The following is an 11,517-nucleotide window of genomic DNA, read 5'->3' as shown; positions in this document are numbered from 1 at the left end:
GCCACCCCCCCCGGCCACCCCAGGCTGGCGGCAGGCAGTTGGGTGACACTGTGTGGAGCACCCAGGGTCACCTCCTGGCCTTGGGTCACCTCTGTGTGTTTGCAGTTACAACCCCGGAGCATGATGTGGGGACACCGGGTTCAAGGCTCAGGGACACGGGGACGGTGAGAATTCGGGGATCCTCGCTGCGGCCTGGTCACCCCGTCACCCGGCAGCTGGGGTCTCTGTGGCCACCACAAATTGTGGGTGGCGTGGACGGGCAGTCCTGCTGCCGGGCAGTCCTGCTGCTAGCCATCCCGTGTCCCTGACCATGGCCACAGGGTCCCCAGGCCCGGACACCACTGTCAATGCAGTGTGGCCATAAAGCAGGTAGGGGACACATGGCAGAGGGCATGTCCCCAGCCCCCCGCGAGCCCTGGGAGCCCAAGGGACCATCACAGGGATGGGAACCACATGCAGCCGGGGGGACTCTGGGGGATGGGGTGGAGGGCAGCGGGGTGTCCCGGCTGGGAGCATGGGGGGAGCTGGCAAGCAAGGGGACAAGAGGGGACACTGGGCAGGTCCCCCACCTCCCCAGTGTTTCAGCCAGGGAGCGCAGCTGGCACCACAACGGGCTGTCCGCAGCCTCTGGGGGGGCTGGGACACATCCCTGGTCATGGGAGCCCCCCAGCATCAAAGGGGAAGGCAAACTGAGCTCTGTCCTGCCCCTAGCTGCCTCACTCACCTCTACAGACCCCTCTGGGGGGCAGACAGGACCCAGCTGAACCTTGACAGCTGGTGTTCACTCTGAACCCTACTGATGGCAACATCCAGCGGTTGTGGCAGCTGCCTGACGCAGGCAGGTGAAGGGCTGGAGCTCCCTCCCAGCTGGCTCAGCCCTGGGAAGAACAGATCACAGAGCTGCCAGACCAGCCGTGGGGTGACTGTCTGCCCCCCAGCTGACCCTCAGTGCCCACCCCCCCATTTCCTGGCAGCCCAAGCACGGGCAGAGGAGGTGCCTTGTGCCAGGAGCAGGCTCTGTGGTGCTCCCAGATGCCATCCCAAGCCAGCACAGAAACCCTTTTCATCCCCAGGCCCACTTTCCCCCCCAAAAATGAAGCTTCTTCCCCAGGACACCACACCCTGCGGTGCCGCTGAGCAGCCCACTGCTGCAGGTGGGTGTCGGTGCTGTGTGCCGGTGCCGGCACAGACACACGGCCCTTTCTTCGCCCCTCGGCCCCGTACGGCTCGCTCGGCGCTGGCAGACAGGTCTGCACCGCACAATGTGCCTCCTTGTTCGCCCCGGCCCAGCGCCGGCTTGCGGGGAATGGCAGGGAATCGCCTCCGTTTCCTGCTGGAGTTTTATTACATTCACCGTATAAATAAACAAATATGATCCAGAGGAGAAGGGGAGAACCACGGGGCAGCCTGGAGCCAAGCAGGACATGTGGGGTGGGGGATGAGCCCCATGGCACCAGGGCTGGGAGCACCCCGGGATGGGGCTGGGGGTCCCAGTGGTGGCTGTGCCCCCGGGATGGCTGTTCCCCACAGGATGTCCATGCTCCCAGCTGCACGCTGAGTCCCTCACACCTCTGCAAGGAGCAGCCGAAATCCCAGCAAGCACAACCCAGGAGGTGGCTCTGCAGCCACGGACACGGGCACCGCGACCTGCACCCCCGGCCTCTCCTGCTCTGCAGCCTCTGAACGGTGTGAGCGGCCCAGCACAGCCCACCAGGGGCTCTCCGGCTGGACCGCAGCGGGACGTGGCCAAAGCAGCCCCGGGGAGGCAGGAGCAGCCCCACAGCGCCCAGCTGTGCTGTGCCGGGAGCAGAGCCGGCGGAGGGGACTGGGACTGGGACTGGGACTGGGACTGGGACTGGGACTGGCTGGAGAGGGGTTTAATGTTCTGCTGAATGGGGTGAGCTGCCTGTTTGGTTGCTCAGTCTGGAGCGAGTTGAGAGCTGGTGAGGGGCTGGAGCACAAGTGTGATGGAGCGGCTGAGGGACCTGGGGGTTCAGCTGGAGAACAGGAGCTGAGGGGAGACCTTCTGATCTCTGAACTGCCTGAAAGGAGCTTGGAGCCAGGGGGGTCGGGCTCTGCTCCCCAGGAACAAGCGCCAGGAGCAGAGGAAACGGCCTCAAGTTGCGCCAGGGGAGGGTGAGGTTGGATCTGGGAACAATTTCTTCCCCAAAGGGCTGTGGGGCATTGGAACAGGCTGCCCAGGGCAGTGCTGGAGTCACCAGCCCTGGAGGGTTGGACAGACGGAGATGAGGTTCTCAGGACATGGGGCAGTGCCAGGGGTGGGTTATGGTTGGACTCCATGATCTTGAGGGGATTTTCCAATCAAAATGATTCTGTGATTCTACTATTCACATCCAAATGGGTGTTTGCTGGTCGGTCACTCTGCTCCTGGTTGCTCTCACACCCCCATCACCTGCCTGGCACCCGCCCACAGCCCCACAGCCCCCAAACCCTCCACGGGGAAATCCAGACCCGATCCCAGGGGAACACCTGAGGCAGATGGGGTTCAGCACAGGGAATCCAAAATGGTGAAGAATTAAACTCAAGATGGCCCAAATGTGTCCTAGACAAGCGAGGTGACCTCCCCAGCACCCCCTGCAGCACCGCTTGGACCAGCCAAGGGCCGTCCCGTCCCGTGGCCCCTGGGCAGCCTGTTCCTCGGGGCAGCCCCGGGGCGGGTGTCCCACTGGGAAGGACTTTGCTACGGTGGTGGCACCGGCACGTCCTACTTCTAGCTTAAAAACACCCTCATATGCAAAAACTTATGAAAATACTCAAGAACGTGATGTTTAACCAAAACCTCCTGCACCATGGTGGGTTAGCTGGCTGCCTCCATTTCTTTTCCAAAAAATATTTTCATAAGATGGGGCAGAGCTGCTTCAGTTCCATCATCGTCATCACGGCACCGAGCGCTCAAGACGGCAACTTGGAATGGAAACCCTCAGGTATGTTAAACAAAAATACTATTTACCATTCACTTACTAATCCTGCTCTCCTCTGGGGGAAAAAAACACAAAGCTCCCATACTTATTTAGCAGAACTCAGCACTTTTGGCTTTTGCCAATGGTACCTAAATATAGTTCGTGAGAAACAAATAATCTTTCAGGGATTTTTGCTCCCTTGTCTCTCCAGCCACCTTTCTTTGAAGGTCAGGCGGCTGCAGGGGAGGCTCTTACCCCACTGGCAGCCCCTGCCATCTGGGCACGAGTCCTGCGCCAAGAAAAGGTGCTTTTTGGAGGTGTCACCCACCCTGTGAGGTGGATCAGCTACCCCGCATCGTACCCCGCAGTGACTCTGCTCTGCCACCGTCCCCAGAGCCAGCCGGGCCCTCTCCTGCCCCTGCGAACGGCACCAACCCCCGGGCACACGCCAGGTCACGGGAGGAGATGGAGCAAGGTGAAGGGCTGTCGGGAAGGTCAACATCTGGAGATGACACCTGGGCCCAGGGCGGTGCTGGACCACGGGTCCCAGCCCCTGGGTGCTGGTGGAGCTCCCCAGGCGGCATGAAATGGTCACTTCTCAGGCTGGACATGAGGAAGGAATTGTTGCCCTGAGGGTGGTGAGAGCCTGGCCCAGGTTGGCCAGAGAGGTGGTGGCTGAACCATCCCTGGAGACATCCCAGGCCAGGCTGGACGGGGCTCTGAGCAACCTGAGCTGGTGAAGATGTCCCTGCTCACGGCAGGGGGGGCACTGGGGGAGCTGGGAAGGTCCTTCAACACAAACTGTTCTGTGATGCAGCAAAGGCAGGAGAGCTGCTGCCCAGGGGGACCACAGCTCTGCAGGAGGGAAGAAATGGAGATGGCCCTGGGGACAGGAAAGGAGAGAAGATGACAGAATTAAAGGACTGAAGACGGGGCAATCCCTCCCACTGCTGAAAGACCTTGCCAAGAAGAGTTGATGGAGGCATTTGCAGAGGGTGGAAACTGAGCTGAGCCTCTTCCCCTGACCTTCACCCTGAGTGTTCCTGTGTTCCACCTTGTCCTGGGGTACTGGGGAGTCATCTGGTTCCCCCTCTCCTCATCTAATCCTTTGTCCAATGGGGACATGAACCGAGGGCATGGTGCTGGTGGTGGCCAGCAGGCTAATGATGTCCCCAGAGCCGATGATGGCAGGCAGAGCCAGCAGGTTCCATGGACACTCAATACTTCCAAAAACCATGACCAGAAAACAAAGGTGCCTGGCCCGAGTGACTGTCGCATACCCTGCAGTGTTGTTGGTGCCCGCAGGCCGTGCCGGCAGCGCCGGGGGCTGAGGATTTGGCCAGGACACAGTCAGCTCACAGCTCCGGGCAGAGCCGGGTTCGCTGCAAACCCCCGGAGCAGCCGTGCGGCTCCTGAGCAGCGTTCGGGATGTCCGCATGGCAAGATGGGTGGCCTGGGCTGGCAAAAGGGCTGCTGCCCGGCTTCTCCCCTCCGAGATGCTCCTTCCATCCCCAGGAACCTGCAGCATCCTGAGCCCCCGCAGTGACAGACTGAGCCCAGCCCTGTGCCCCCTGGCCTGACAGGTCCCACAGGACCCCCCAAGCATCCCCGGCCCACATGAGCCCCACGGGGCTGCCAGCCCATCCCGTGGGATTTGGGAAGGCAAGGCAGCAGCCTGCCCGTGGCAGGACCAAAACCCCGTTGTTGAGCCATCCCGGGAGGGGACGTTCCCCAAAGCCACACGGGGGTTTGGCATGGAGCACGTCGGTCCCCCCACTGCCGTCCAGCGGGGCACAGGCTCCGTCAGGCAGGCGTGGAACGTCCCAAACACCCTGGCACAGCAAACCCTTCCCCGCCGGCCGCTGCTCCCCCCGCCCGCCCTCCCTTCCTGGCTGTTGCATTTTCCACCCTCACTGCAAACTCGCCAGTGCAGGAAAATGTGAAGCCATGGAAAACCGAGCTGCTCCCCGGCAGCTGTGCCACCTTCTTCCTCCTCAGCCCCTTCATCTCACAGACCACAGGTCACCCCGCTCTGTCCCACCCCAGCCATGCTGCCAGTCCCCCCTGTGCCACAGCTCACCGACCCCCGGCAGGACCCCGAGCCCCCGAGCTGCGTGGAGCCAGATTTGGGGCTCACTGAGGCTTTCATGGAACAGCCAGAGCTCTGAGGGTGAGGGAGTACCATAGAGTCACAGAATGTCCTGAGCTGGAGGGACCCAGCAGGATCATGGAGTCCAACTCCTGTCCCTGCACAGGACACCCCACAGGTCACCCCGTGTGTCTGAGGACGTTGTCCAGTCTCTTCTTGAACACTGTCAGGTTGGGGCCGTGACACCTCCCTGGGGAGCCTGTTCAGTGTCCAGCACCTTTGGGTGAAGAACCTTTTCCTCACGTCCAACTGACCCTCCCTGGCACATCTTCTGCCGTTCCCTGGGCTCTGCCATTGCAGGAGCACCCAGGCAGGACCGAAGTCTCGGTGCTGCTGGAGCCTCTGCAGTTTCCCGTCCACCCTCCCCAGGCTGCTCCGGGCCTGGCTCCTCTGCAGGTACATCAGCTCCACCCTGGTGACCTCCAGGGCTGGACTGTCCCTGCTAGCAGGCGGCATCCCCAGCACACACGAGCCAGGGAGGTGCCGGCATCTCACCCCACAGCCCTTCTGCGGAGCAGAGCTGGGAATCGCCCTTTCCCCAGCACACTGGGCAGCAGATCCAGCACTTCTCATTCCCTGGCCAGGGCAGGAGCCCTCCCTCAGCTTCCAGTCCCATTTTAGAGTCAATTCAGGGTCTCCATTTACCCACATCCCTCTACAGCCTTCTCTACTACCTTCTCCAGAGCCCCCACCAGTCTGCCCAGCACGGCTCCCATCTGACCTTCTGCAGAAGGATGTGCTTCCAGAGGGAAAGGCAGGGTGGGCGTGAGGTGTGCGTGGGAACAGGGGGTGAAACAGCTCTATTCTGATTTACCTTTTCCCAAGAGCTGGAAAACAAAAGCCCAGGAACATCAGAGCGCTCCCGCTTCCCTGACAGGGCTGGAGATGCCTTGGCAGCCCCTGCCCGCGGTAGAGAACAGCCGTTCAGGGGGCTGGGGGGCTGCCCCACAGACCATGGCACAGGTCGATAACCGGGGTATGGTATGAGCTCCCCGAAAGGGATGCTGCACAACACGCTTTGTCCCACTGCTGTCCTCCCCAGCTAAGGGACTCGTCCTCAACATCTGGCTGACTCAAAGCAGCATCTGGTGTGGCATCTCTCCACATGGCAGAGCCGAAACGGGCACTCGGGAGGAGGAAGGTGCCGAGCGGCCGGCGCGGCATCAGCCGGGTCCAGTTCCAGCAGCATTGCCGTGGTCTCTCTGACTGGAGCAAGCCATGAATAAGGGACCTGCTGGCATCCGCGGTGGGGACGGTCACCACACCAGAGAGGGACGAGTGGGGCCAGTTGAGGGCTGGGGATGCTTAGTCTTGCACAAGCCCATTTTCCCCCCAAGAGCACCTTTAACTGAGAGCCGCATCACCCACAGGGAGGGCCCTTGGCCGCGGTCCCCACTGCAGATGGGGACACTTGTGTCAGCCGTCAGGCAGTGCTCAGCCCCAGGAGCCACAGCAAACAGACATAGGTTCGCTGAAACAACTGCTAATTGTTCCTAATTAGGGCCAGGTCTTGAATACTCATCAGCGCCCGGCACCAGCTCTAATGCCTTTCGCAGGAGCGGTGGCAGCGGAGCAGGGGAAGGCGTCCCCCCCGCTGGCGCCCGCCCTGCCGAGGGGGTTCATGTTCGTGCTGCTTTCAGGAAACAGCAAAACACGCTCCGGGCTCCTCCGGGCTTGCACGGCAGCTCCTGGAGGGATGGAGACGGGACTGAGGGAGCCCAGCACCGCTTTCCCCACAAAACAGGGTCCTTGCCAGAAGGCCGGGCCTGGGACAAGCACTGGGACACGATGGCAGCAGAGACATCGACATTGCCGCTGCTTCTCCTTGGAGCAAATCCTTATTCTGAGCCCTCCAATACTTTAGGGTTCACCTTACAGCATCAATTCCAGTTCACTCATGACCATGGACCCTGCAGACAATGCCCAGGCCCTCGCTCAACCAAGGACATTGTCACACTGTCACCTCCACGTGCGCAGAGGTTTGGGATGTGTGTCCCAGACCCGCTGTGGGCACTGGAGGGGGAGGGGACGGCGGGGACTCGGTGGCCAGACCCAGGTGCCACCTTGTCCCCCTGCCCCAGGGCTTTGAGGGGCTGGGGGAAAATGGCTGCCCAGGCTCCCCCCAGGAAAAGCCCCCAGAAGGATGGTGGCCAGGTCTGAAACAGTTGCCCCATGGCTGCTGGTGGCCAGGTGGCCACCACGGTCACTCTTCCCTCCCACTCCATCACCAAGTGCCAGCACAGGATCCCTTCTGCCCCCGCCCCACCAGTCTCCCCCGCTGTGACCCCCAAAGGCAGCAGCTCCGGCAAGGGGGCGGTGGGGAGGGCACAAGCTCAAGGGCAGCTCCAGCCTGACCAGCCACGGGATGTCCCGGCTGAGGACACCAGGGGCTGCACGGCCACTCACTGCTGCCCCACACCCTTACGTAGCTCGGGAGCTGCAGCCACGCAAAACCACCTAAATGTGTCAAACTGCCAAAAAATGAGCCCGCGGGGCTGTGGGTGCCCTTGGAGGAGCTCAGGCGAGCGGAAGCAGAGCCAATTCCAGGCTGGGTGCTCTGTGTGTGACACCAGCCCCAGGGTTCTTCCCAAAGCTGGAGACAAAACCTTCTGAATTTTGCAAAGCCGAGAAGCACAGCCAGGTGACAACATGAGAGCTCAGCTGCACCCCATGGCCCCAGCCCACCCAACAGAGAACAAGCTCCCAAACCCTCGCAGATGCTGGAAACGCCTTTGCCACCGAGCGCCTGCACGAGCGGAGCAGCTGGCGCAGCGCCCGCGGGGTCCCTGTGGCCGGACCCGACTCTGCCGGACATGTTTGCGCCAGGAACCCCAGCCCGGGGTGTCCCAGAGGAGCCCCCGCTCTGCTGGGGGGCCAGGGGGCCCCTTAGTGTCCACACTGCAGGGGGGGGTGAGCGTACCCCAAATGGCACCCCGTGCGTCCCCCGCGGCCGGGGGCGCTGCCGCAGCCAGCGCCGGCACGCCGGGGAAGAAAGGAATTTCTGTGTAAATCCCATTTACTGTCAGGTTTCTCACTTCCCCTCCAGCAGACAACCCCGGCGCTCAGCGCAGCGCTGCATGAAGGGGCTGTTTAATATATTTTTGGAAGAAGGGGAAGAAAAAAAAGAAACGCTCTCTGAAAAGAGCCTCTTTCAGCTAATAATGAAGTGAGTATTATATTAAGAGTGAAAACATATTCAGGGTAACTTACAGAGGGAGACAGAAAACCTTTTCATAACACCCTGGCCACAAACACAACTGCCAATTAAATTGGCTTCATTTGCTGGCCGGTGCCAACACAAACGAGGGGCCGGGGAGCGGAACACGCCGGAGCTGCGCGGTCGGTGCCCGGCTGGGCTTGGCCAGGGCTGGCAGCACCGAGAGGTTTCCACTCTGCTGACTTTCAGAGCCAGACGCTGAAATATAAAGGTGCGAGTCCCCTGTCTCCATCCTGGGCTGTCCCGCCACAGGGTGTCTGGCAGAGGGGGGCTCCAGCACCGCCAGGGTCCTTGGTCCATGCCCGCGGTGACCTGGGCTGCACCGGGCGCTGCCACCAGCAGCGGGGACAGGGCGGGTGGCTGTTCCTGGCCACAGCGGAGGGTGCTGGGCTGCTGGGACCAGCCCACACACGACATGAGGGTTTTGAGGGGCGGCAGCTGCATCCCCCACCCCAACACGCCGTGCTGGGGAGAGGAGACCTGTGACCAGGGCTGAGCTCAGCCCAAACCTGGACACTTCCCAGCAGCCCCGTCCCTGCTGACACGTTCCCAGGTGCCCGGGATGTCACCGCATGTGCAGGTCTGCTGTCCCACGCATCCTGGTTTCCGGCCACCCCCGCAGCCCACATGCCTGAGCACCCAACATGGTGGGGGCGTCACCACCCACCAATACGCTCCCAGGCTCTGCATCTGCTGCCACCCGAGGGGACAGCACTGAGCGGGTGGCACTGCCCGCACCCACGGGTGACACACGGTGGGTGGTTCACACTGCACCGAGGCTTCATCTTCGCATCACAGACCAAGGAGCTGAATCAATGGGCCAAGGGCTCCCGACATCGCAGGTCTGGGTTAAGCACCCATGCTGGTGCAACAGCCTCTGACATCAGATAATGCTCCAGCTGAGCTTGCTCAGCAAGGCGCAGGAGCTGCAGGTCGACGTGTGGTAAACACCAACGGGAAACACGAGAGCACTTGTGAGCTGGAACCAGCCTTTGGAGCAGTTTCTCCAGGCATTGTGCTGAGGATGTTTGTCAAACTATTTAATGGGCAGAGGGAAGAGTCATTTTGGCCAAAAATAAAAGTTCCAGTAGCAAACTTCTCAAAGGCCCAGGCTGCCTGATTAACAAGGAGAAAGTGCCACTCTATAGAGATTTTGTCTGTTTTGCTCAAGGACTTGTATTTCTGTTTTAATGCCAAGTCCAGATCCAAACACATCTTTGATTTCACCCAGAGGCTGCAAGTTTGTATTTCTTCCTAAAAAAAAAAAAAAAAAAGCTGTTATTTGGTAAAGAAAAAATGGAAAAAAATACACTCCAGCAAGCTCTAGTGAACCATGGGAAGTCCCTCAGGCAGCAGGAAAGTGGCCACCGACCTGGAGCCAGCGCCAAGGTCAGACAGCAGTCACAGCTGGCTGGGTGGCAGCGCAGGGCCGGCAGTGGCCGTCCCCGCAGAGCTCGCTGCCCGCAGCTGATGGGCACATCTGCAGAGGCTCCAGCAGCTCCTCGCCGTGCCCGGGGACCAACCCACTCAAATATTTCTGCGTTTCGGATTTAGCAGGCGCGATGCCCTCCGCAGTGGTTTCGCTCATGGAATGTGGAGAGCTGCGGGTCCTGCCTCCGCAGGTCAGCGATGGGCCGGGGATGCGCCAAGTTTCCATGTGCAGATCCAGCCGCCCACGGCACCCAAGGGCTGGCAGAGAAACACCAGCGCGGCAGAGCAGGAGGAGCTCTGTGAGGGGCACGGCTGCCTCCTGTGGAAAAGCTCGGCCACCTTTCTGTCATAAAACAGATTCTTAGAATAGTTTGGGTTGAAGGGCCTTCCCAGCTCCCCCAGTGCCCCCCCTGCCATGAGCAGGGACATCTTCACCAGCTCAGGTTGCTCAGAGCCCCGTCCAGCCTGGCCTGGGATGTCTCCAGGGATGGTTCAGCCACCACCTCTCTGGCCAACCTGGGCCAGGCTCTCACCACCCTCAGGGCAACAATTTCTTCCTCATGTCTGGCCTGAATCTCCCTCCTTTAGTTTAAACCATCACCCCTTGTCCTGTCACAACAGGTCCTGCTCAAAAGTCTGTCCCCATCTTTCTTATGAGCCCCTTTTAAGTCCAGAAAGGCCACAATAAGGTCTCCCTGGAGCTTCTCTTTCTCTCTTCTCTTCAGACCTATCTTATCACAACAGCCAGGATGCACAAAGTTCTCTGCTCCTTGTAGGGAAGAAGCAACCGTGTCTCAAAGGAATTTAGCAAAATGATTTGCAGAGGAAAAGATCAATATCCAGATTTAAAGCCCATCAGAAACGGTGCCCTTAAGTGCTCACCTTTGGCCAAGCACGACGAGGGCAGCATTGCCATCTAGTGTCCAGCCCGGACAAAGGACTCGGTGGGACACCCACCCCTGTCACCAGCCAGCAGGGACCACGGGGGACAGTTTTAACACCCTCCTGGAAAACAGTAACGGTGAACAGCCGGGGAGGCCCTGGCCGCAGCGGCTGTGAAAGCCCGAGCAGCTGTTTGACCAGCAAGAGCCAAGGCTGACAGGTTTTAATCAAAGCCGGGGACTGGAGTTGCCTGCCCAGCTCAGTTAAAAGTCTCACCAGCCACCTTCCACACAACACTTGCTGTTCAGGTGTGTATTACCCCTGCATGCTGTTCACCAGGACAAAGCACATTGCACGACTGAAAGAATTAGTATCAAATAACTGTTCCTTTCTGATCAAGGAAGGCTCTTGGAGTCTTCTGGAAAGAAGCAGATCAGGGGAAAAAACCCAAAGCAACTCCTCACTGGCTTGTTCTACAGGGACAGCCGACAAAACCCAAGTGCGGCAGAGCAGGACTGACTTTGGGTCTCTCCTCCTCCCAGAGCCCCTGCCAGCCCCTCTGCAGCAGCGCAGGACAGGACGGGCACGGCAGAGCCCAGAACGCTCGCACACTGCTGCCAACCCAAAGCTTCCCCAACCTCCTTTTATTTTCTCTCTCTCCTCTTCTTGACATCCCAGGGCAAGGGCATTTTATTTTGAACACCATCAGGACATGGTGGTGAGGAATCCAAAAGCCATAAAGACACTGGCAGAACAGGAATGATTCAGATATTTCTCTCCTGGCACAGGATCGCACGGTGACCACAGGCAACAATGGTTAGAAGACATTATCCTTCCAAACTATCCAAACACGGGCAGGACAAATACCACGAAGATATTTTATGTTAACAGGTTCCTCCTCGCTGGTTTTGCATTTA

This window comes from Columba livia, chromosome 20 (genome assembly GCF_036013475.1).
Source record: "Columba livia isolate bColLiv1 breed racing homer chromosome 20, bColLiv1.pat.W.v2, whole genome shotgun sequence".
Lineage (NCBI taxonomy): Eukaryota > Metazoa > Chordata > Aves > Columbiformes > Columbidae > Columba > Columba livia.
This window is presented reverse-complemented; position numbering follows the sequence as displayed.